At 40.9% G+C, this 23,708-nt stretch overlaps 1 long non-coding RNA gene and 1 other non-coding gene across 4 annotated transcripts; both read right to left on the bottom strand.

Annotated features, from left to right (window-relative positions):
- Positions 1–827: 827 nt before the first annotated feature.
- LOC132325315 (uncharacterized) lies at positions 828–21,634 on the bottom strand. 3 transcript variants are annotated; one of them, XR_009485874.1, is made up of 7 exons: positions 21,515–21,634; positions 19,799–19,848; positions 19,247–19,316; positions 18,602–18,681; positions 17,039–17,093; positions 5,893–16,434; positions 828–3,645 (listed from the first exon to the last, which is right to left on the bottom strand). It is a non-coding gene; the product is annotated as an uncharacterized LOC132325315 (long non-coding RNA). The 3 variants fall into 3 exon arrangements; XR_009485875.1 differs by lacking the exons at positions 828–3,645; positions 21,515–21,634 and adding an exon at positions 21,385–21,495 and having other exon boundaries at positions 14,499–16,434; XR_009485876.1 differs by lacking the exons at positions 828–3,645; positions 21,515–21,634 and adding an exon at positions 21,008–21,370 and having other exon boundaries at positions 14,499–16,434.
- LOC132325906 (small nucleolar RNA SNORD50) lies at positions 16,624–16,693 on the bottom strand. The gene has a single exon (XR_009486062.1). It is a non-coding gene; the product is annotated as a small nucleolar RNA SNORD50 (small nucleolar RNA).
- Positions 21,635–23,708: the final 2,074 nt, after the last annotated feature.

The raw sequence follows: 23,708 nt of genomic DNA, 5'->3' as shown, positions 1-23,708 counted from the left end.
CTTTGTGTGGCTGCCGGCCAGGCGAGCCCGGCGGCGCTCGGCGTTCCCGCACTGGAGACGGGAGGCGCCTCACCCCTGCCCAGAGAGGCGCCCCGCGCTCAGCACCGGCCCCTCGGACTGCTCGCCCCGCCAGAGCCGCCGGGCGGAGGCAGAGTTTGGCCAAGGGGAACGGGAGTTTCCCTCAGGCACTGCGCGGCGTGGCGGCGTCGACCGGGGCCCCGGGGCGGGGGTCGGCGGAGGGAAGGCGCTCGACGCAGCACGGGCTGGGGCGCCGCGCAGCTCCAGCGCCGGAATTCCGCAGAACGGGCCCAGGAACGGGGCCTTTGCCCCGCAGCCACGCTTGGAGCGCACCCTCGGCGGTGATTTAACTTTCTCCTGATGGCCCCAGTGGAATGCGGGTCTGCCTGCACAGCGCTGTCAGAGGCGGGTTCCTTGCTAGAGCGTACACTTCAGAACCCCGGTTCTGAGCGCGTCGCGCTTGCACACCCCTCACGAGAAACTTGGAAACCGACCTGCTGATCTCTGCCAGAGTTGTGTGTCCAGATAAAGACAGCAGAACGGAGGCAGGAAGGCGCATACAGTATTACTCACTTCCCCAGAGGCGGCTCAGCCACAAGTTGAGCAGTGCCTGCTGCCCCTGAGCCTGGCCGAATACTTCCAGCATATCTCCAGTACTTTAAAAACACTTGAACCTGTGCAGTGGAGCAAGCACAGACAATTACAGGGTTAGTCCACTGTCAACAAACGCTCACATGCTAGCGTATAAGTATGTGAAACATACAGCTGGTATTCAGTGATACAAGGGAAAAAAAAGATCTCTTCAAGTATTCGATGCAATAAGACTTCATTAAAAGCTGGACCAGTCATATTTGTCTGAAATAGCAACAAATACAAGGCAGATGTACACTATCAAATAGTCTTGCTAATTTTTAATTCAAAAATTTGATAAAAGGTAATTTTTATTCTGACTTTGCCCCACCTTTACAAAAATGAAACCTGAAAAAAAAATTAGTAAAACAAAAGCTAACTTTTCTAGTGGAAACCTTAGAGGTATTTTTAAACATATCCTTTATAAAAATACATATTCTTTTTTCCTTTCAAACGTTAATAACTTTTTCCAAGAACATAGCTGTCAGCTGGGCAGTGAAAGTAATATTCTCAAAAACAACCCTGGGGAGCATTTTTTCACATTTCCAATTTTTCCAGTTTTGGAGGATTTGCACCAAAGCATGTTGCTTATAGAAGGTGTTTCAGTGTTATGTTTATAGTACAGATGTGGTCCAGAATATTACCTGAATTTCATAAATGCACTTGTTCTCTGGAACTAATGAAAAATCTCAGAACCATTATGGTTGGAAGGGACCTCTGGAGATTATCCAGTCCAACTCCCCTGCCAGAAGTTGGGTCACTTAGAGCAGGTTACTCAGGAACATGTCCAGGTGGGTTTGGAATTCTCCAGAGAGGGAAATCCATGAACTCCCTGGGCAGTCTGTTCCAGTGCTCTGCCATCCTCAATGTAAATAATTTATTCTTCATGTTGAGGTGGAACTTGTGTTTTATTATAATTCTCAGCCAGTCAATCTGACTAACTGTAGGTGGCAAACTCCTGAGAAACTAAGTCCTGCTTTCAGGCCCATTTTTAGAGGAAAACTTTTTTATGCATTTAACTTTTTCCTCCATAAAATGGAAGCAAAACCAATAAAAAGACTAGGAATAATAGAGTGAACAGATTTGCACCCTTACTTAAAATCACAGCTGGCCCAGAGTTGCAGTTATTTGATCCTTTGAAATTTTACATAGAAAGCAGGAAGCACAGAGTCTGACACACAATTCCTCCAAATATAGCTCCATTATTAGCCCTATTATCAAAGCCAAAAGTGGCATGCCCGGGAAAACCCTGAGATTAGCTCAACTGGGTAGAGCATTGTGCTAATGAGACCAAGTCAGGGGTGTAATCCCTGCATGGGCTATTCACTTAAGACTCAGACTCAATGATCCTTGTGGGTCCCTTCCAACTCAGAATATTCTGTAATTCTGTGAGAAGATCCATGAAACCAGTGGAGATGTTTCTTTTTAATCATGTAAAACATTGATTGAAAAAATACCCTTGCCAAGAACATTTGCAGGTACTTACCTGGTGACTTAGATTTCCATGAGGAGCTTCTCTGCACATACCTGGAAGTTTGACACCTTCTCACCACAAGGAAAGTTGTGTTGATTCCTAAATTTTCCTGGTATGTAAAAACCCTACCTGCTTCTGTTCCAGTTACAGCCATTGCTGAACCACACTGAAGCCACACCTGGACTTCTGTTCCTCCCAGCACATCCATGTAAAACCAGTGATTACAAGAAGACCAACTACAGAGTAGCACAGATAAAGCAGCAAAAAATAAATTTAATTTGACAAATAGACTAAGAGACTATTTTTTGCTTTGGAGCTACTTTTATACAGTTCAACAATAATATCCTAAACAAAGAACAAAAAAATCTAGAAAATGCAACAGGAATCTTACCTTCAGTTTCTATGATGCCTCACCTTTCCAAAGTGTGTACTCGTTAAAAATTTAGGTTTGTCTGTAGAATTCACTGTACTTGAGCTATGAAATGCACCACCTACAGCCCTAGAGGGTGGATCACTCTGGTCATGTAGCAAATGTCATCACTCATAATAACAAAACAAGCCCCTTGTGCTGTGTCTGCCACAGCAGAATTCTGAAATTAATGAGCCACTCTTGGGATTTCTCAGCAGTGTGCTTTTCAAGCCATTCCCTGCCCTTAACCTGGTCAGTAAGGCTGCCAAGTTCTTAATATATCTATATATTATAAAGATACTTCTGGAAAGGATTGCTGTCTGTATTTTTTTCAATGTAGTGCACAGCTGGCTAGTGGCCTTTTTGCCCTGAGAGATCCTTGGTAAAATAAAGCTATTTGAAGAAAGACCGGTGTAATTAAAAGTTTGTGCTATTTTTTTCCTTTTATCAGTCAAATTCTCTGTCTTAAAAGATAGGTTGAATTATGAAATGCAAGGCCTGTGTCTCTTAGGAGAAAAATGCAAGTCAGAAACTAATGAAAAGGAGATGAATCACATATATGAAACTTCCTTCAGAAAAAATACTTTTCATATATGACTGTCTTAGTCTTTAATATGCAGATTTGAGAGTCCTTCCGTGCTATAAAAAGCAGCTTACCATCTAAAATTGTCATATGATTTCAGCAAAGAAACTTTACTAACATAACTAATGGTAATATTTTCTTTTAACATTCTTTCCAGTTATATCCTTTGTGCATATTCAAACTTTTTCAAATCTAGGCAGGGTAGCACTTCTTAAAATCGAGGTTAATCCCCCTTATATTTAAACAATTTCTAAAGTTCTAACTTTGATCCTACTGATTCTTCAAACACTCCACTTCTTCTAACTAAGTCAGGAAAACAAAAGGAGCAAACAAAGCATTTGCAAATCCAGTGTGATTCACAGCACCAGAGGCAATGGGCACAAACTGAAATACTCTGAACATCAGGAAACACTTTTTCACTGCGAGAGTCACCAGGCACTGGCATCAGTTGCCCAAGGAGGTTGTAGAGTCTCCATCCTCCAAGACATCCAAAACCTGTCTGGACATGGACCTGAGCATGTGGTGGGCCTGCTGGAGAAGACAGACAGATTCTGTGATACAGTTCTTTACCCTGGATCCAGTTCAATCCATGATTTGATGCTTCTTTACCCCTCCCCCCACCCAGTAAAAAACTCAAAGTAAGTAAATTTTAACTAATTTTTAATCCTTCTAGTCTTGCAAGATGGAAGAGGAGTCTGATCCTACAGACTTGACACGATGCATTTCAAGGCTTTTGAGGTTGAAATCACCTGCATTCTGCTAAATATTTGCCTAGATAGTTGCAGGCAGAGAACAAGCCTGACAACAAGGAAGAGTGAGGCTTTCCCAGGAATTCTTCTGCAGTTGAATTTTATGTATAGACTGAAGGTGTTAAATTCTTCTCTCACTTTTGTTTTATGTCTGTGCTATAGCAACACTGCCAGTGAAAGAAAGGGTATCAAACTGCTGATTTTTTGTAGTATCTATAAGTCTTTTTTGCAGTATCAGTCACTGGTTTTGCCTCTTCTCAGTCAACATCACCCCCAAACACACAGGTACATCCACCTCCACAAAAACCACTCTGGAGCTGACTTTGTAAGAAAGAGACACAAGAGAAGCAGCAGAAGGTAGTTTAGTTCACATTCTGTTAATACCTTTAGGTTTTTTCCTAACTTAAATTAGAAGGTTTTAACAGTTGTTTTCCAGCTGAGGGTTCAGAGCAATCACTGTAGAATTCAATGTATTTGCAGTATGCTGTAGGCTAACGTGCAAGTATTGAAAGAGGACTGGAGGAGGAGAGCGCTCTATTTTTGCATGCTCAGAAAACAGTGAAGTCACTTCCACATGTATTGTGGAAATACCAAGTGAAAGCCATCCCAAACTGACTATTGTCACTCAGAAAATAGGCCCAGCCTTGTAAAAAAGAGCTACAAATGCCACACGCTTACTGGCAAAAAAGCAGTGCTAAGACATTCAGAACCTATACCTTCAGTACAGACCAGACAGATGAGGAAACCTAATGCAGGCTTACAAGTCAGAAGTGGCATGGGGAAAACTAGAAAATAACTGCTCACTCGTTCTTCCAGCAGAACCAGGAAACATTAAATCAAACAGGCAGATAGCCAAACAAAAATCCCTACTTTTACACACATGCAGCTAAAGCAGGGGGAATGCATTGGCACATGAAGCTGTAGGTATTTCCATAAATCCCCAAAATAAATAATTAATGCAAGAAACACCCATCTAAAATCGCTAAATGCAGAGATAGAGATATCACCCCAACTGAAATTTTGCAACGGAAATTAGTGGAGGAATTGCATAAACTGGGGGAGCATACCAGAACATACTATTGTATCTATGCTTGCCCTATCTTTGTATTTTTCTATTAGCCAATATCCACTACTGGAAACTGAATATTCTGCTCTTCAGTCTAACAATTAAAATACCTTGTCATTGCAGCAAGCAGAACATGCAATCACTAATCTGTTCCTTTCTTCCCAAATCCTTTCCACTTCCTGTAAAAGCATACATGTAAATGTTCCTCCAGATTCCCTCTAATCACATATTCCTCTTTCCACTATAGACCTATAAATCATAAGCTTCCTATACAAATAACCCACAAGTTTATCAAGGGTGAGGAAACTATGGAAAAAGGCTTCCCAATCTGACCAAAAAACATTGCTTTACTATTGCTGTGGGTAAAGGGCGAGAGTTAGGACACAACTGCTGCCTTTTCTATTCCTGTTATCCTAAGCATCTGATGCTTTAAAGCTCTTAGTGGAATGCTACCATTAGGTCAGTGGCTGGCAAAGCTCCATGGAAAGAGGAGACAAGATATTCAGCAAAGAAATGACAGGAGAGTTACCCCATATACTGCCCTATTTTCCTCAAATTAGCACGAAAAGGTTGGAGGAAGAAGTTTCCTCCATGTCCTAGTGCATTCTGCCATATGAGAAGGACTCATGCAAGAGAACTGCAGAGAGCATTCCTCATCTGCATCCATCTTCAAAACATCTCAGAGTCATCTCAGGACAGTGGTGCTGTCCTGTCCACTTGCGCAGTGTGAGGTAGCCAAGTGCTGAAGCTGCAACTCACTGAATACAGCCACAAATGAAAGTGTCAATAGAGAACTTACTGCTGTATTTAGCCCTTCCTTCACCCCAGACACACATCCAGCCTGGCCCTTACCTCCCTGCACTGCCTAGCAGCCATAAGGATGCCAGTACTTGGCACCCTTGTAAAAGCCTGCTGAAAGAAAGAGACCTTTGGGATCCACTTAACCCCATGTAAGTTACTTACTGCACTAAGCCCATCTCCAAAGGCAGACAGCATGTCACTGGGAATGTTCTTCTCCAGCTCTGGGCATCTTTCCCAGGAAGGGAGAGCACAGCACACCACAGACACAATGGCCACAGGCACACAGCAGATGGGACAGGTCATGGGCTGTTCTCCAGCTGTAGGGAAATATGGAGAGCAGAGCTTGCATTCTCACAGCTAAGCTCTCATCCACCTTAACTTCTAAACCATGCCCAAATATTAAACTGCTGCCCAGGCTTTAGCTGTCAGACTGCATTTACCCTTTATGGTATGGATGATCAGTAGCCAGGAATTGGGCTTATGTCCCAGGCCGTTTTAGTTGGCCAGTAATTCTATGGCTGATTACTCAGGAAAGTGTCTGATGCAGCAGCTGCAATACACAGCTTTCAGGTCAAGTGTTCTAGGCTACTTAGCATGTAACCAAAGAACCTAAAAATTCTTTCAAGGATGGGTGAGCCCAAATAACCTTGTGTCTTCAAGGTCCTTGTAAGAATAGAATGAGCTCACACACATACACTTTTATGACCCTTGCCAGGTACAAGGCAGAAGTGACTATCAAAATGCAGCATTTCTACAGATCCCAAGAGCAGATCATACAAACTTTTGTGTACAAATGATTTTTTATTTTGTTTTATTTCTTAAAGATACCTGGAGAATGCTGCCCTATGGGAATTCTCACTTACAGCACAAACATCAGACCAGAGCACAGGGATAAAGAACTCTGACTCTTATCAGTACCTCAGGCTGTGCTTGCTGCTTCTCAATAATCTTCTTTCGGAGGATCTACTCTTGACTTCTACATGGATCTTGAGTGATACTAGAATTAGATCTAAACCTTAAATAAAGCTTCAACACATGTGTATGAGTTTTCCCTTTCCAGCTTGTGCAGCCTTAAGCAGGAATCTCTTCATAGTTTTGCACAGGGCAGTGCAGGCAACATAACCTGTGCTCAAACCTGAACAAATTTGTAATTTAATATGGTACAACTAATGCAGCTGTATTGTGCTGCTAGAAGCACAGGTTTAGATCTTTAGAGAAGCAAAGGTTTAATTTTTCACGGCAACTGGTAACTAGAAAAAATATATATTGCTATTCTGTGATCTGCAGGGGACACATAAAGAATATTATGCTTTTAACCTGCTTTTAAAAAATTTTCAGTTAGTTTTGATCCTGTACAAAACCAAAAAAGGTTGTTTTTTCTTTTTTAAAGTTTAGATCTTAAAATAGCAGTAAGAATATTTACAGGGAAGTTTCATTTTGAAAACTTAAATGTATTAGGATCAATTAAAAAAAAAATTCAGTTTATGACTGGGTAAATACCTGGCTAATAAATCTGTGAACTTGTTTATTGACACCACATTTAAATTAATCAGAACACTTCTAATAGCTCTTGTGTTTTCCAACTGCAGTTATGTACCAATGGAGAGTGGTGTTTGGAGGCACCTACTGAGCAGCAAGAGGAGACAATGCAACTGTGTGAGAATATGCATTTTTACTGCCAATACATCCATTCTTAGTTAGATTCAGCAGAATCAATAAAAATAGCTGAGCGAGCATGTCCATAAAAAAACAGTTAAAATCACTGATGACAGTTAACTGCAGAAGTTTCTAAATTCTTTCATATGCTTCCAGGTCAGGCATTTTTAGATTTTACTGCCATATCCACATCTTATGTGTCTCATAAGAAAAATTATAAAATAATTCTTACCCAAGAGATGATCTTATGTACACTAAAAAGCAAAGGTTTGTAATTTAGTGCTAACTTTTATTTTAATCCCTTTAAACAGTCCTGGTTAGTAAACTTGATGCATGAAGACTCTTAACAAATTTCAGATCAACAGTATTGATACAGACCTGCTGCAGCCAAAAGAGGCAGTGAGGAAAGCGCAGAATAATTTTTTTAGTCTGAAAAGATTTCAAACTCCTCCAGTCTCAGTGCACAATGAAAAAAAATAGAACCAGAATTAAGAAGGGAAGGCTATTCAAGTAGAAACTTCTGTAAACTATGCACAAAACCCCCCAATCTACACCAAAATAAAACCCAACATAATGAACGCCAAACATGAGACATTCCCAGCCTAGAAGTTCACCTGCTTTCTATAGCTCAGCCAAGGTGACACAAATGGTTTCTTCTATTTTTTCCACCCTTAGGGTAGTAGTAGTGCTGGTAGCACATCAGCTTTTCCTCTGAGCCTCTGCCATCCCAAGTGCTAGTCAGATGTCTTAGCAAGCAGTGACTCTATGCACCCCAACAATGACTAAGTTCATGTTAAGGTTAAATCCCAGCAAAAAGGGAGACTACCTCAGTGAACCATAGAAAAGAAATACTTCATAACTTTCTGTTTCTTGGCCCAAGACAGTATTTTCTATATTATTTATCTTAATCACCAAAGTTGAGCAGTAGGATTAGATTGCATATGAAATCAAGACAGCCCAAGAATTTTCTAAAACCTCATTATCATGCTTCTTTTGGAAGCTTTAGCAGAAACTCAGAATGTTTTGCTTCCAGGGCCAGATGCCAATTTTGCTGATAGTCCTTTTTGCTGCTGCTATAGAAAAGGCTGTCATCTTCACAGACGTTAATTTCTGCCTTTTTAATGAATTTGAGGTGCCTGTTTCCCAGCCAAACTTGAAAATAGTCAAGGAGAGAAGAGCAAGTTCAACCAAGTCTATTTCTATAAAACTGAGATATTTCTGAAAAATGGTCATGGCTCTTTGGAGAATACTATACAAAGTACAGTTGAGTTTTAGCCCTATTACATTAATTGTGAGTAGAGAAAGGTTTTTATTTAAAATAATACTCACCTTCCACTTTTTTCTTAACACCTACTTTATAGCCTGAAACTTTCCAGCAGATAGCTCAGTATGAACACAGAAGTAGAGAAAGAAGTATTTCCCTCCCGTATCTAAAACAACCTGAAGCCCTGCTAGCTGTCCTTGCTGATAGATCTGCAATTTACCTCAGAAGTGTCTTATTTTCAGGCTCTGTCTCTGATTTCTGAAGAGCAAATCACAGCTGTCAAATCACATCAACTGCAGGAGCTGGTCTTGTTTTAAAACTCATCACATATTTCAATTTTGTTACTATATCCTCGAGTCCCAGCGATCTTTCTTTTTTTCCCTTCACAGAAGTTTCATATATTCTTACAGCCCTTCTGGGATTAATACTGAACGCTTATGTAGTCTTACAGAATTTTGTGGTTTTTTACATTTAATACATAACTGCTAAAAGGAAAGCAATACAGGACTAGTATAGAAGAGGAGGAATAGTATCTTTAAGAGACTGGGACAAAACTCAGTACAATATAAAAGTTTTGGACACCAAGGGCCCAACCTTGGCTCAGCGTAAGAAATTTTATGGTGGGAGATAGAGAAGATTATCTGTAGAAGTTCAAGATTTCTATAAAAGATGTAACTTCAGGAAAGACCAAATATGGATACTTCCTTTGTCATTTTAAATGCATTTTTCTAGTTAATATTCAACAATACTTCAGGATTCCTTAGTCCCACCTCAATGAAAAAATCACTAGAGAACTCCAAGTAGCCCTTAGGAAAAAACAGCAGATAAAACCAAGAGACAGAGCACCTCCAGGAGCACTACCTCAGAATAACAGAATTCCTCTTCTCTTATAGGTAGGTGAGAGAGTTTCATTATAGTGAACCATCCTGGTCACTTACAAGTTTCTTCAACCAAAAATCAAATCTAAGTGACTATTTTCCCTTAAAAGTTAGTGCTGTCAGTCAATAGCCATCAGAAAGCCAATGGTCCTTACACTACAGGTCTCTTCACATCTGCAGCTTCTAGCAAATCATATTTGTAAGGTAAAAGCTTTGGATTTTCACATATCCACCATAGTTCAATAAATGGACTGCACTTTTACAGAAAATAAGCACTGGCGACAATTGTTCAGTGTTACTTTTGCAATTATAAAACTAGAAACTACATAATTCTCTCAGGAGAAAGTACTCATAGAATTTCCAGACATCTTCTCATAGCATTTAAAAACATGGCAAAACCACGACAAAACACCTTGCAGCCAACCCCTGCCAGAGGATCACCATATTAAAATCTTTTTACATGGAAAAAAGGTTTTCAGCAGCCTTACATCCTGTATGTCAAATTAGCAGAAACTACATTGAACAGCTTCTCACTAGCAACAGAAATTAAGTTGAAGTACATGTAAATGAAGACAAGCCAGTTCAGACAAGTGTAAGAGTACTACTTCAGAAACACTTTCAAAAGCCTAGACACTCTTCCCTGCCATGCAGATTTTTTGAGGAAACACTCAGTACTGAAATAGTATCTATTATAAATTGCTATTTCATGATGTTTTAGAGGTAACTCCTGTTCCTGCCGTTACATTTTTTAGATTGTGTGGTTTATAATCTGTGAAACAGGAAGAGGGAAAGGAGCACTAATTCCCACAAACCAAACTTCTCTTTCTGTTTGCAGTAGCAAATAGGCAGTTTAATAAAATGTTCAGAATCAGAAACCACATAATCCAACTACTTTCAGAAAATGCTTATTCTAATATTCTGAGGAATGAATAATAATACCTGAACTGTTTCAGTTATGAAGTCACAATCACATTAAGAACTGCCCCTCACCATGTTTCAATATTGTACTTTTCTGGTGGAGTGCATGAAACAAAAGACAGCAATTTCACTTGTATCTTTTGCTGCAGAAAATGACCTAACTACTAGACAGAGCTAACACACCATCATGGTTTCAGCTGGGTTAGTTTTCTTCTTAGTAGCTGGTACTTCTTAGTTCTGTGTTTTACATTCAGTATGAGAATAGAGTTGATAATGGTGTGATGTTGGGGTAGCACTACTTGGCAACAACCAGAAGTCTCTGCATGTCAGGAGGGGCTCAAGAAGCTGTGAGAGAGCAAGGCCAGGACAGCTGACCCAAACTGGCCAACAAGATATTCTATACTAGCATGTCATGCCCAGTACATAAACTGGGGGAAGCTGACCAGGAGGCATGGATCCATCACCCAGGCTGGGTCTGTTAGCAGGTGATCAGCAATTGCATTGTGTATCATCACTTGTTTACCTTGGGGTTTCTTTTTGTTGTCTTCCTTTATGGTACAATTACTATGTTTAATTTCAATTCTGTTCCCCTTTCAGTCCATTGCTTTTACCTTTCCTCATATTCTCCTCTCCATCCTACGAGGGCAGGTAGGATGCAGTTGTCAGTCACTGGCTGGGCTTAAACCTTGAGACACACAACAGTTTAAGTCTCAAATGTTTTTCACAGGACCCTAGTATCTGAAATAGTCCTGACTCCGAAAGAAACCAAGGTAAGCCTAGAGCAAATTATTTCCTATTTTGTCAAGGTAAGATGAAACCTAGATATAGCAATAGCTGTATATTCTTCTTCAGTGATCTTAAAACTATTTAAAAATACCTTTACTTTCCAATCAACTTACCAACTTCAAAGTAAAGTCTAAGTCTAATATTTGCTATATTACAGTCCATTCATCTCTTTCTTTCCACAAAAAAACCCTGAACTTCATTTTGGGACAGATACTAATCATTCTTCATCTGCCACTATAAAACTAGTTCCATGGATGCTGGGAGAGTGCTCCTTCAGTTAGGGAGAACTCCAGTTTCAGGGAAAAAGATAGTGTTTATTGGTCTGGTGAGAAGCCTGAAGTATAGCTCAGGGGTAAGAGCACACATGAGTACTTCAAGTTTTCCTGCCCAACACAGCTCTGTTAAACTGCAAGGCTGTCCTAGCACAGGGCCCTTCACTGAACTTCACTTACCACTGTTTTCAGTAACATGAGAATCAAAAGTGGCATCAGCTTCAGAGAGGGGAAAAAAAAAGCTTTTACTTCAGCCCCCTCCCAATCCTACCCTCCCTACACTTATTAACATACTCAATACTCTATTTTACAGCCCACATATCATTGATGTTTCAAATATTTTTAAATGGAGATAGGTCATAATTGCAAAGTAGTATTCAAACACAAATTAAAATCTCAGAAGATTCCCAAGAAAACTGCTGGAAAAGCTCTGTATACTTCTGTTCCTTATACCGGTCATCCTCAGACAGAATACTGAACGAGGCAGACTTTGTTCCACTCAATACAGCCATTCTTCTGAGCATCAAACACCACTTTGTCCTCCAGAGCCTGCAGGAAGTTTGAGACAATGGCAGAGAAGTACTGTCTTCATAGCCCTGATAGCTCAACTGGACTATCAACTAAAAAACCACATGATGTTTGAGAGGAAGTAGAATTCATCATTCTAACTGTACTTTTCCAGTTTATATCCCCTGAGTGAAATACAAGGGCAGACAAGCAAAAATGCTCATAAAACCACCTGTAACACCAAAAAATAAAGAATGCACATCATCAGATATGCATTTACATAGCATAATAAGCCTCCATGTGTACTCCACTCATCTGAAATTACTATTTTTTCTGGCAAATTCATTCATACTCCAGATGATAGCTCAAAGATTGTCCTCTGGGACAAAGGGAGGGAGTGTGAAGAAAAGCTACCAAATTTAGGACTGAACTCTTCAGTATATAGAATACCTTTCCTTGGGCAAAGTCAAACACTTGCTGATTTTGCTGTGTCCATGCTTGAATGACCCATGGAATGCTTTTATCAGCTCATTTCGATACTGGTTTTTAATTGGCAGAACCCCTACCCTAAACTTAGTATGGCAATTGTATACAGTTAAGAGCTTTCCTGCAGGAAAGATGGTAGGAACCCCAACACCAGTACACCATATAGTTGCAGCCACAGTCACACACTCCTCTGCAGGATGGCAGCCAGACAGCACAGCTTATTCTGAAATTCCTGTTCACTAGGATCTGATACTTCAAGCAGGTGTCACACCAGCACTTGCAGTCACATAGCAGTGTGGGTGCTGTGGCAAGATAACCACTGCTAGCTTAGTTTCACTCACTTGCAACTCTTGATTATAGATCACAGCCTTCACTAGTAAGACAAGTTCTTCAGCAAGACAAAACGTCCCACCTTAATAAGGACCTTGTTACTTCAATAGTAGCAAAGCATTTAGCAGAGCTACTCTCGAATCTTCCATGTGGTTGCAAGGTACTATTCTTGCTTATAAGCTCAACATTCGTTTAATTACTAAGCCTCTGCTGGTTTTGCGCAGTTACTAAGACTGATAAATGGCAACATTCCAGAACAGTTTGTTTAACCACCGATTTCTTGGACCACAGCCCAACAGCCATGTGACACCTCTAGCTCCCCACTAATGATGGCTAGTGCAAGACTTCACTGGACTAAAGCACAAAAGCAGCAAAATGCTTTCATGCTGTTTACTGCACAATCTTAAAGCTTTGAATTTAATAATGTTTTGTAAACCTGAAGTTTCATGAAATGCTTTTGCAGAGAAATCCCATGCCACATGTTCCAAATGTGTCACACAGTTACTCCCCAAAACTACATCTCTTTATCTCACTTGCACTAAGCATCACTCCAGAAAATGTACCAGAACTAAATCCACAAATGGTTTGAAGGTTTGAAAACACAGTAACCCACTCCCACAAGGCAAAGAAGTAATCTTTTCCATGTAAAATTTATAAACATGACCTTCCTACATTATCTTCACTGGTCTTATAAACCAGATCCTCTGGAACATGTCATGGTTAAAACAGTAGTTCACTTTTGTAAACACGACTCCCTATACTACTAATACACATTTTTAAATTGGCTACCTATTTTCAGTAGCTCTGAAGTATAGGATCGTTCCTTAAGAAAGTTCTATAGCTCAGTATTCAATGCCTTACCATTGGCCACATCTACATTTTTTAATATGCTCAGAGGCCAATCTTTTTCATGATTCAACATTGAGACACACCTCCACCACACTGATATGAAGTAACTATTTCTTTCTCTATTGCTGTCAATCCTACCTCCAGACCATCCACACAGATGCTTTAGAACATACAGAGCAAGACTGTCATGAAGTACTTTGGGTACCTGAACTGCCACCCACAACCGTGAACCTTTAGTCTTCTGTCATCCCCAACATCACAGGATAAACTCAACTTTCACCAACTTTACTGCAAATACATATAGCATTCTCTGTAAAGGTTAACATTCTGGTTTAACATCAGCCTCAAGGATGAAAATGGTACTTTTCTCAAAACCACATGCCACTCTTCTGATCCTGTAATCAAGTCATATCTGCCTTACATATTTAACTAAGTACTTACCAAATACTGCTATTCTGTCAACCATCTCTCTGCTCTTTGACGTTTTAACATCCAGAAGAGACTGACCTAGCTAGGACTGAAAACTTCTACTTAACCAGCCAAGCAGCTCTACTTAATACGGTTAACAGCACCCACTTTTTGTACATTTGCAGTGGGCAGAAGATTGAGACTAACCTTACCAGATCCTCTGGCTTCTCTGACTTCCTGAGTATGCAGTCAGCAGTTTTTGTCCTGGAGTCACTCACAAAGAACATGAAGCTTTGTGTGCCCAGTACATGCTGCACCAGTCAGCACAAGGCCACATTGCCTCCATAGCTCTTGAGAAGTACAAGCAGTCAAGGAACACCGTGGGTGTGATCCTCAGCTGACATGCAACAGCCATAACTTTAACAGCCTTTATTCAAAAGCATGTACAAAACATGGCACATGAAAAAACACACCATTCTCAGCAACATTAGTTAACAGAAACAAGTATTGTTGAAAGCAATGAAGAGAAAGCTATGTTTTAGTTCATTTCTGCAGATTTTGATATTTAATAGATTGATTTACCATTCCTTGCTCAAAAGGAGCAGCCTTTAGCCAAAGTAGCTGGCCACTGCTTAATAAGCAAACCATAGGAGACACTTAGTGAGCCAATGCACTCCTGGAGTTCAGTCAGATCATTGGCATCTACTTCAGTCGCATAATTATTTTTGATATTTCCAATATCAAAGATATGTGCTTTATGTGCTGTTCCTAGAAGTGTTTATACTTCGTAGTACTTTGACAGAAAATTGGACTTTCCATGGAATTTATCACTGATTAACAGGTAAATGAGATGAACTATAGGGTTGTTTTATGTATTCTGGACAATTTCAAAATGATTCAGTAATAGCAGGTCTATAAAATTTAGAAGATGCTACTGTCATGCTTGTTGTTGAGTTGTCCTTAAATGTAGTTGATGACCAATTTATGATCCTTCATTCCTCAGTGGGACAGCTTGCTGAATACAGCAAATATAGTGTTACTGTGATTACAGCACCAGCTCTTTTTAAGTGACTGTTAAAAGCTGTCTTAGGTTGCAAGATGTAGCTGGGGGTGTGTATTCCCATCTGTTAGAGATGGGGCTATTATCTTTTGTTAACTGGGCAGTTTTATCTCTTCCACAAGGGATCCTCCCTCCAGGAAGGCATCTTCTGTCAATAAGCCTTTGAGTCTCACTGCATGACTGATAAAATTACATCATCCTATTGAGAGATGCTCTGCCCAGGGGGAGGACCCAAGCATTCCTACCTGGATATAATCTAAGATTCAGAACACCAGTCAGCCTTCTCCCACTGGATTTTCAGAGCAGCCTTCTTCTCCATTGGATTCCCAGAGGAAGGTCATGCCAATCTACACCACCACTGGACCTTTAGAGGAAAACTACAGCCTTCTACAGGGCCACTGCTTTAACAGCATCACAGATGTCACTCCAGGACTGCAGCCACCATTTAATTAGGACTGCTACCAACACTCTGACCAACAGGGTGAGAGGCTGTATTCTGACTGTGTTCGTGTTGTTTTGTATTACTGCATTTTTATTTTTACTTTTATTATTCCAAATAAAGAACTGTTATTCGTACTCCCATATCTTTGCCTGAGAGCCCCTAATTTCAAAATCATAACAATTTGGAGAGAAGAGGTTTACATTTTCCATTTCAAGGGAGGCTCTTGCCTTCCTTAGCAGGCACCTGTCTTTTCATACCAAGACAAAAGCCCAAGTTCCAATGTATGTAACTCTCTTTTCCCACAGAACCTCTTTCCCCCAGAGAGCAAGCAAGTACTGTTGTGCCAGTGTATTCCTCAAAGGGCAGTTCCACTGTTGTGATATTAGTCTTTTCCTGCTGAAAAGGCAGTCTATAAAACCCCAACTCCTCACTCCATTACTAGATACAGTGATGCAGGATGTAGACATTGACTTTTTCTTTGCTTTCACCCTTTCTTTACAGGGCCTGCCTGTGAGCTCCACTCCTTAGTTATCACAGATCTATAGTATCTGCAAGACTGCGTACCCATATGGTTTTTTAAAAGGGTAAAAAATCAAAAGGTTTTCATGTACTCCTTTCCCTAATATTACTCATACACTTCCTACAGAAGACAGTTCAGTATTCTGGAAGGACGACGTTTTAAATATGCAGAGAGAGTATCTACTGAACAAAATGGCAGCTGTTTTAGCAGGCTTTTAAAAGCATGGCATCCCATTTCAAGCCACAGTATCTCTTCAGGTGTTACACTTCCTTCTGGTTACATCATCCACATTTGTCAGGCAGTTCTGACAAAGCACTCCAATTCATGACTGAAAAAGGAGAACAAGATCTAAGTAAAAATGGTTCATTCAAGGTAGAAATTCCAATTTGCACATAAGCACACAACAGTTTGTATTAACATGTTGCTAATTCTGAAAAAACAAAAAGAAACCAACAAAAAACCCAAACCCACAAAGACTAATACTTCCCAGAAAGTTTAAATAAAGTATTTTGGTCTCGTCTCAGATTCCGGATCCGTATAAAGTTTATCAACAGGAATTCAGGTTCGGGATAGGATCATCACAGATGAGACAAAAGCAGTACATGAACAAAAAACTTAGTAGGAAATATTTTGTAAGGTTTCTGATTGCAATACAAAAGTTAAGCAATCTCGAACATTTTTTATATTTCAGTAATAATGTACATTTATCTAAAGCTTTTCACGTAGGTTTGAAAGCTAACCAAGGTCAGGCACAGCAGCTATCAGCTCACACTGTGTCTTGGGGAACAAGTATTCTGTAAATGCCAACTATGACTTACCAAATCAATTGATCAATTATGGTCATAGCTACCACAATGTAAAAAGATCTGAACTGTAAACATAGTTACTTTAGACTTAGAACCAGAAAATGTTTACAAGACTCAGATACATACCTGAAAAAGCCAAAAGCACTTGTTCCTACTTGTTTTCTATAAAACATTTGTTTTCCTGTAAAAAAAGACATTTATTACTTCAGAGAAGTTTTATTTCATTACTTAAAATACAACTTGCAATCTATTTAGCCTCTCGTACACACCAAACTGTTTTACTTAACATGTGCTGCATTAGTATTAGCACGCTGCAAGTTCTGTGAACCTTTAATCAGAAATGTAGTCATGTCACAGTAAGATTTGTTTTGCTTCTCTTGCCCAGCTATTGCGCAACCTGGGTATGAGCTATGATAGAAAGGGGGAATTACACTTGATTATCAGGATATCTGATACTGGCTATTTGCCTATCAGGATCAAAAATAATATTTACTGGAATTCACACCTTCTATTCAGACACAGCAGTCAAGCAGCTTTGCAAAGACATTACACTAACAACAAGGTTTGGTACTTCCAACTTTTCTCTAGGTCGGCCATGGAAGTAATTTCCTTTTCTAATTTTAATAGTGCCTGTCTAAACAATACAGCATCTTATAGGGAGCACTGCTGCACAAAAAGTTTCACTCATCCATTTGAACTTTACATACTAGAACAAAACACGCTGTTCCAAAGAAAGTACTGGTAGCTAATGAAGTATTTAAAGGTACCTTTCTTGAATAAGGCATAGAATAAAGTTATAGATGTGGAGCAACACAGAAAAATGAGAAGTTCTCCCTATGTTTTAACTAAAACCAGCCTGTGAATCCAAACACCAGTGCAGTAAAGCGAATTTCACTGAAAAATATGAAGTTCAGATACTTAGGTGGGGATGAAGTTCTTGGAGAAACCACTGCTATTCTTCTTAAAGCACGGTAAGCATTTGTGAGCATTTTTTTTGCCTGCTTAAAGTACATTATACCAGCCCTTGTGAAGTAATTAATCTCTGGGGCTGAATCAGCTAAATTTAGAATTCATTACAATTTACCATCAAATTCCATCTTTGTCATTAACTTGACTTTACCTAAATGCTCACATCTGAGTGAGCCCTAAATTAACAGTCCTAAGAGTATTAAAGTGCAAACATTACCACTAGCTTTCAAACACCACCAACACTTCCTGACCACACCTAAGTAATGCTTGTTATTTACCCACTTTAAGGCAGAATACTTGCAGTCTAACACTTCCTCCTCTCTGCTCTTAGAAGATGCAAGCTTCTGCAACAGTACTTATTTGTGTCAACACAGACCTGAGGTGGGTTTAAATAATGCACCAACATTCTTATGCACAGCCTGGTGCATGCTGGCACCTCACTTGTACACAGCAACAGCATTAACTACACCAACTCAGATGATTTATGATTGAAAAACTATAAGTGGTTTGATCTCATGAAGTTGCTCATCGATGTACCAGGTTTGGCAGTTTTAGCAGGATTCACCATTATCCACAAGTATCAGTAACAGGAACTGTAACACCACTCATACATTGATAAATTCCACAAGACAACCTTCACCTCTTTCACCAGCAATGTACTAAAAACGGAATAAATTATTATTAACAAAAAATGGCTGCAGTTTAATCAATAAATATTACCTCTGTTTTATTTCCTGTTGCGAGGAAATCTTTTTTCAGGACATGTCACATTGCCATTACTAGAAACTGTTCGTGCCTCTCTAGAAATTTGAGTAAAATCTCAAATTACAACAAGTTCATGTGTAATATAACATAAGCCAGTAAGAACAACCAATTTCTACTTCTGTAACAACTGGTTATAAGCATTTGAGTAATATTTAAATGAATGCAGATCCTGGAGTTTGTTCTTTCTTTTAAAGTAGTGAGGATAACAACTATACATTAAAAAAGTGAATACACATTTTTATTAAAATATGGGAACATTTCCTTATTTATATTAATAAGCATCCAGATATCCCGCTTTCTTTGACTAAACACTGTTTCATAGTTATTTCCGAATTAAGTGCAAATTCACAATTACAAACTATACTGAGTTAACTTTAAATTTAGTATGAACTCTTCAGGACAGGCATTGTACCAGCTTCTCTAACACAAATACGTATTCCAAAACCCTTCAGCCCACACAGTTGTAGACCATGTCATAGATGCCCAAAATTACTGATACCTCAATTTTAAAACTAATGACATAACTACTAATTTAATCCTATGCATCTTTTCCTAATCCATTTATTGTTCACTTATCCCCATTGATCATTTAGAACATACACGTTTTTCAGGAAAATCCACTTGTCTGTACCAAGTATTCTTCTACTTGCGATGGTCCTTCCATGAGGCGCTAAAATTAAAAATAAGAAAAATTATCTTTTAAACGAGAAAACATCTCTTGCTATGGGGTCTAGCATTATCTCTTATGTTACTATGTCAGAAACATAATCACCAGGCACTAAAAACCTAAAATTTTCATACAATTTAATGCTCTTCAGGAACAGGTAAAATACCTGGTAAAATTTTGTAAGCAAAGTAAGTCCAATTAAGAACTTGACTAAGATTGACTAAGTCAATCTGTAGTTCAAGAGCACCAAACCCAAAAGTTATCAAATAATTACTTATCGCTTTGATGGCAGTTATGAAAATGCAATATAATTTTTTCTTTCTGTCCTACTCAGTAGCCATACAAAATTAACAACTCCCTGGCACTTCCCATACTTTGATAGACAGAAAATACAGAAACCAAGTTATGAAACACAAGTATTTATTGACTTGGTCAAAAATAGAAATGCACTTCTAGAGCAACATTAAAAATTTCAGAGCTATTACCTTAATGTACAATGTACTTGGCACCACTGAAAACCACCTCTCCATCACACCTAAAAACAAACATGAACAGCCTTACAATTTGCAATCAGCACACTCATATTACCAGGCCAGTAAGTCACACACATTATGAGGCAATCATCAACACAATCTCTGGAAGCAGCAAGTTAAGTACTAAATCACAAGCCTGCAGGAGAAAAGCAGCAAGAAATGCAGTTTTAAGCAACAAAGGAGTTTCAAGTAACACCCACATGAAATCACAGATGAAAAGCATTGTAGAAATAACTGTACGTACCCACTGTTCCACCTCAGTCCAAGACCTTTCAAGGAAAGGTTTTAATCACTTTGAAGTACAGATTTAAACTGGTTTAGGGAATTGTTTTAACCATGTAGCAATTATCAAAATCCACCAACTCAAGCAGTTCAAGAAATGCGTGACAATACATTCATTTGAACATGCTTATTTAAAGTATCTCATTCGTCACTACAGACCTAATAAATGCATTGAGGCCATGAAAGATAACCTATCACACATTATGTTTCCGATCACAAAAGCTATAGAAAGCTTGCAGTTAAGCTTCCACTCCTTGCATGCAATAAACTTTATGCTTACTGAGTGTCATGAACTCAATAATCAAGGGTTACTAATGGTTTAAGCTCCAAAAATTTACTGTTCAGTAACCTAATTTGTGACTCAGACTATTAGATAAGCTAATTAAACACACAATGAATGCACGTGACAACTTCCTATGTAAATCCACCCATATCCTAATCTTTGCTTGCAGGTAAGAGCCTGGAATTGTAGATATATATTTAACGGTATTTCCCACTCTTTTCGAAGTACTATGGGTTTAATGACATCCGCATCTCTTAGAGGGGACAAAAAGGCATCTTAAGCACACAATAGGCTTCTGTCAGTACTTTGGGGTGGTGGTGATGTACTTTTATAACAAATCTTTATTATGCGATGTCATTGTCTTAAAAATATAAAAACATAGTTAGCTAGAACACAATCTTATGATTTACATCAGGCATCACCTAAATGTTTTGAGTCTTTTTTGTTGGGACGCTATGTGGATTGCACAAGTACTTTTATAAGCCGCCTGCTGTGGAGCAGCAAGATGCCGGTGACTGAACCCACCAAAAAGATGTAAGGGTAACACAATCATGTGCACCAACCCTCTGCCAGATAAGGTGGTTCTGCATCATTACCATTTAACGCATGACCCCAGAGGTCTGAAGGCTGTCGCACGGTGCCAGGGGCTGCCGCAGCCGCGGCTGAGGGCACAGCAGGGCGGCAGCCCCGCACCGGCCCCGGCCGCGACGGGTGGGGATCAAAATGGCGCAGGCCCGGCGGCGCCACGCGGGTCACCGCCGCCTACCGCTCCCAGCCTGCCCCGCGCCTCGGGATGCGGCTTCCGGCAGGGAGCCTCCCGCGGGGCATGCTGATATATGTAGTCTCCTGTAAGTCCCCTCGCCCCTCCACGGCTCTCAGCAGGGCACCGTGCACGGGCGGCTGCGGTCCCACAGCAGGATTACGGTCGCCCTTCGCCTGGTTCTATTCGCGCTTCCAAGGGAGAGAGCTTCACCTGCCGGCTCGAGCCTCAAGCAGTACGCGACCGGCAAAACGGGCGATCCTCCCGAAGTCCAAGCGAAAGGAAGAAGCCATTCCCCCTCCCCGCCGGAGCAGCGGCAGACCCCGCATCCCGCGCTCCTTACCGTGAACCGCCATTGCAAGCGCTCCGCGGGGAAAGAGGGGGCGTGCCACTCGCGCGCCACTTTTATATGTAGGCCGCGGGGTGGGAACGAGGCTGGCCGCGCCCCCTGCTGCGCGGGCCGAGGGGCGGTGACGCCGCGCGGAGCTGGCGCGAGAGCGTGCTTGGCTCGCGGGGCGCGCGCAGGGGCGGGCGCTGACGTGCTGTCCGCGTGGGCCGGACGCAGAGGGGCCGGCGCGCGCTCCCGCCTCGCCGGGTATGGCGTGGCTGCCGTGGGTGGGGACGAGCAGGCACGGCCGCCCTGCCGCCGGGCGCGGTGCTGTTCGCTCGGTTTGCGTCGCGGGTTTCATGTGTATAAGGCTGAACGGCTGTATGCGAATTTTTAAAGGGAGGGCAGGAACCGACCTGGTGCAGCTCCACCTCCCAAACTTAAAGAACGTATTTCCCGAAGAATCAGAGCATCATTAAAGTTGGAAAAGACCTGAGATCATCGAATCCAACCTGTGACCGAACACCACCACGTCAACCAGACCATGGCACTAAATGCCACATCCAGTCTCTCCTTAAACACCTCCAGGGTTGGTGACTCCACCACCTCCCTGGGGCAGCCCATTACAATGTCTAATCACCCTTTCTGTGAAGAAATTCCTTCTAATGTCTAGCTTAAACCTCCCCTGGCACAGCTTATGACTGACTGTCCTCTTATCGTGCTTCTGATTCTCTGGGAGAAGAGGCCAGCCCCCACCTGGCTACACTCTTCTTTCGGGGAGTTGTAGAGAGTGAGAAGGTCACTCACCTCTGAGTCTCCTTTTCTCCTGGCTAAACACCCCCAGCTCTCTCAATCACTCCCCACTGGACTTGTGCTCCAGACCCTTCAGCAGTTTTGTTGCCCTTCTCTGGACTCTTTTCCTTCTTGTAGTGAGGGGCCCAGAACCGGACCCAGCACTTGAGGTGCAGCCTCACTGTTGCAGAGTACAGGGGACAATCCCTGCCCTGCTCCTGCTGGCCACACTATTGCTGATCCAGGCCAGGAGCCATTGGTCTTCCTGACCACCTGCGCACAGCTGGCTCCTGTTCAGCCACCAACATCCCCCGGTCCTTTTCCACCAGGCAGCTTCCCTGCTGCCCCCAGAGTCAATACTTGTTTCTTATATCTAAGTTCTGTTCCTGTTCCCTGAGGCACTCAACTGGTTAACCTTGTGAAGCTATGCTTTGATGCCTCAACTTTCCTTTGACCCTAATTAGATGTTTCTGAAACATTAACCACAGGCGCACCCGTTTCTATTTTTTTTGGAAGTAGTATGTGATACTATATCGCTGTATAGCATTACAAGTTGTAAGAGCTGAAAAATCTCCTCTTACCCACAGCTGGCAAAAAACTGAGCTTTCTGCAGTTTTTCACTCTACACATATAGTCTAAGGATATTGTTCCACAATGAACCTAGTAGTGGACTTTAGGAAGAACTTCTGTACTGTGAAAGTGGTGGGACACTGGAAGAGATTACCTAGAGAAGCTGTGGATGCCCCATCCCTGGAAGTGTTCAAGGCCAGGTTGGATGGGGCTGCAAGCAACCTGGTCTAGTGGAAGACTTGGCGGGGGGGTGTGTTTATTTATTATTTCTGGATTATCTTTTCTGTTTCTTTCAGCCCAAACCATTTTATGATTCACCCCATTCCACCACAATTTAGCCACTGGAAATTGTACAGCTACACCTTGTAAAGTGACTTAGTCTCCATCTAAATCTGCCTCCTGTACTGCTGTGGAAGAGTTAGTGAAAGAAAGTCTTAGTGAAAGGTGCCTGGGCTACAGTGGGGATGGCAGGAGCACTACAGCCTAAATGATGTTTAAACTGATGGGAAACCACATCCAAAATTCTCATCTATGGAGGGTCTCACTAGCTGTTTATAAATAGTGGGGGTTTTTTTGTCTGCCTGCTTATTGAAAGGTTTAATATATCAATTAACTTAATTGAGGAAATAAGGGAAAAACAAGGAAGGATGAAGAAAAGCTGAAAAAAAAAAGTTTGGTTTTTTTGATAAGTTATTAGCAATAATGAAAAAAACCAATGTTCCACATATGGACTCTTTTTAGGAGGGTTTAACTGTTGGAAACAGATAAGGGAAATCTAGAATAGTGAGTTGTAAGGTGCGAAAATACTTGGCAATTTTTTTCCTAAAATTATTGAGATTTATGCTAC

The sequence above is a fragment of the Haemorhous mexicanus genome, chromosome 3 (genome assembly GCF_027477595.1).
Source record: "Haemorhous mexicanus isolate bHaeMex1 chromosome 3, bHaeMex1.pri, whole genome shotgun sequence".
Lineage (NCBI taxonomy): Eukaryota > Metazoa > Chordata > Aves > Passeriformes > Fringillidae > Haemorhous > Haemorhous mexicanus.
This window is presented reverse-complemented; position numbering and strand designations above follow the sequence as displayed.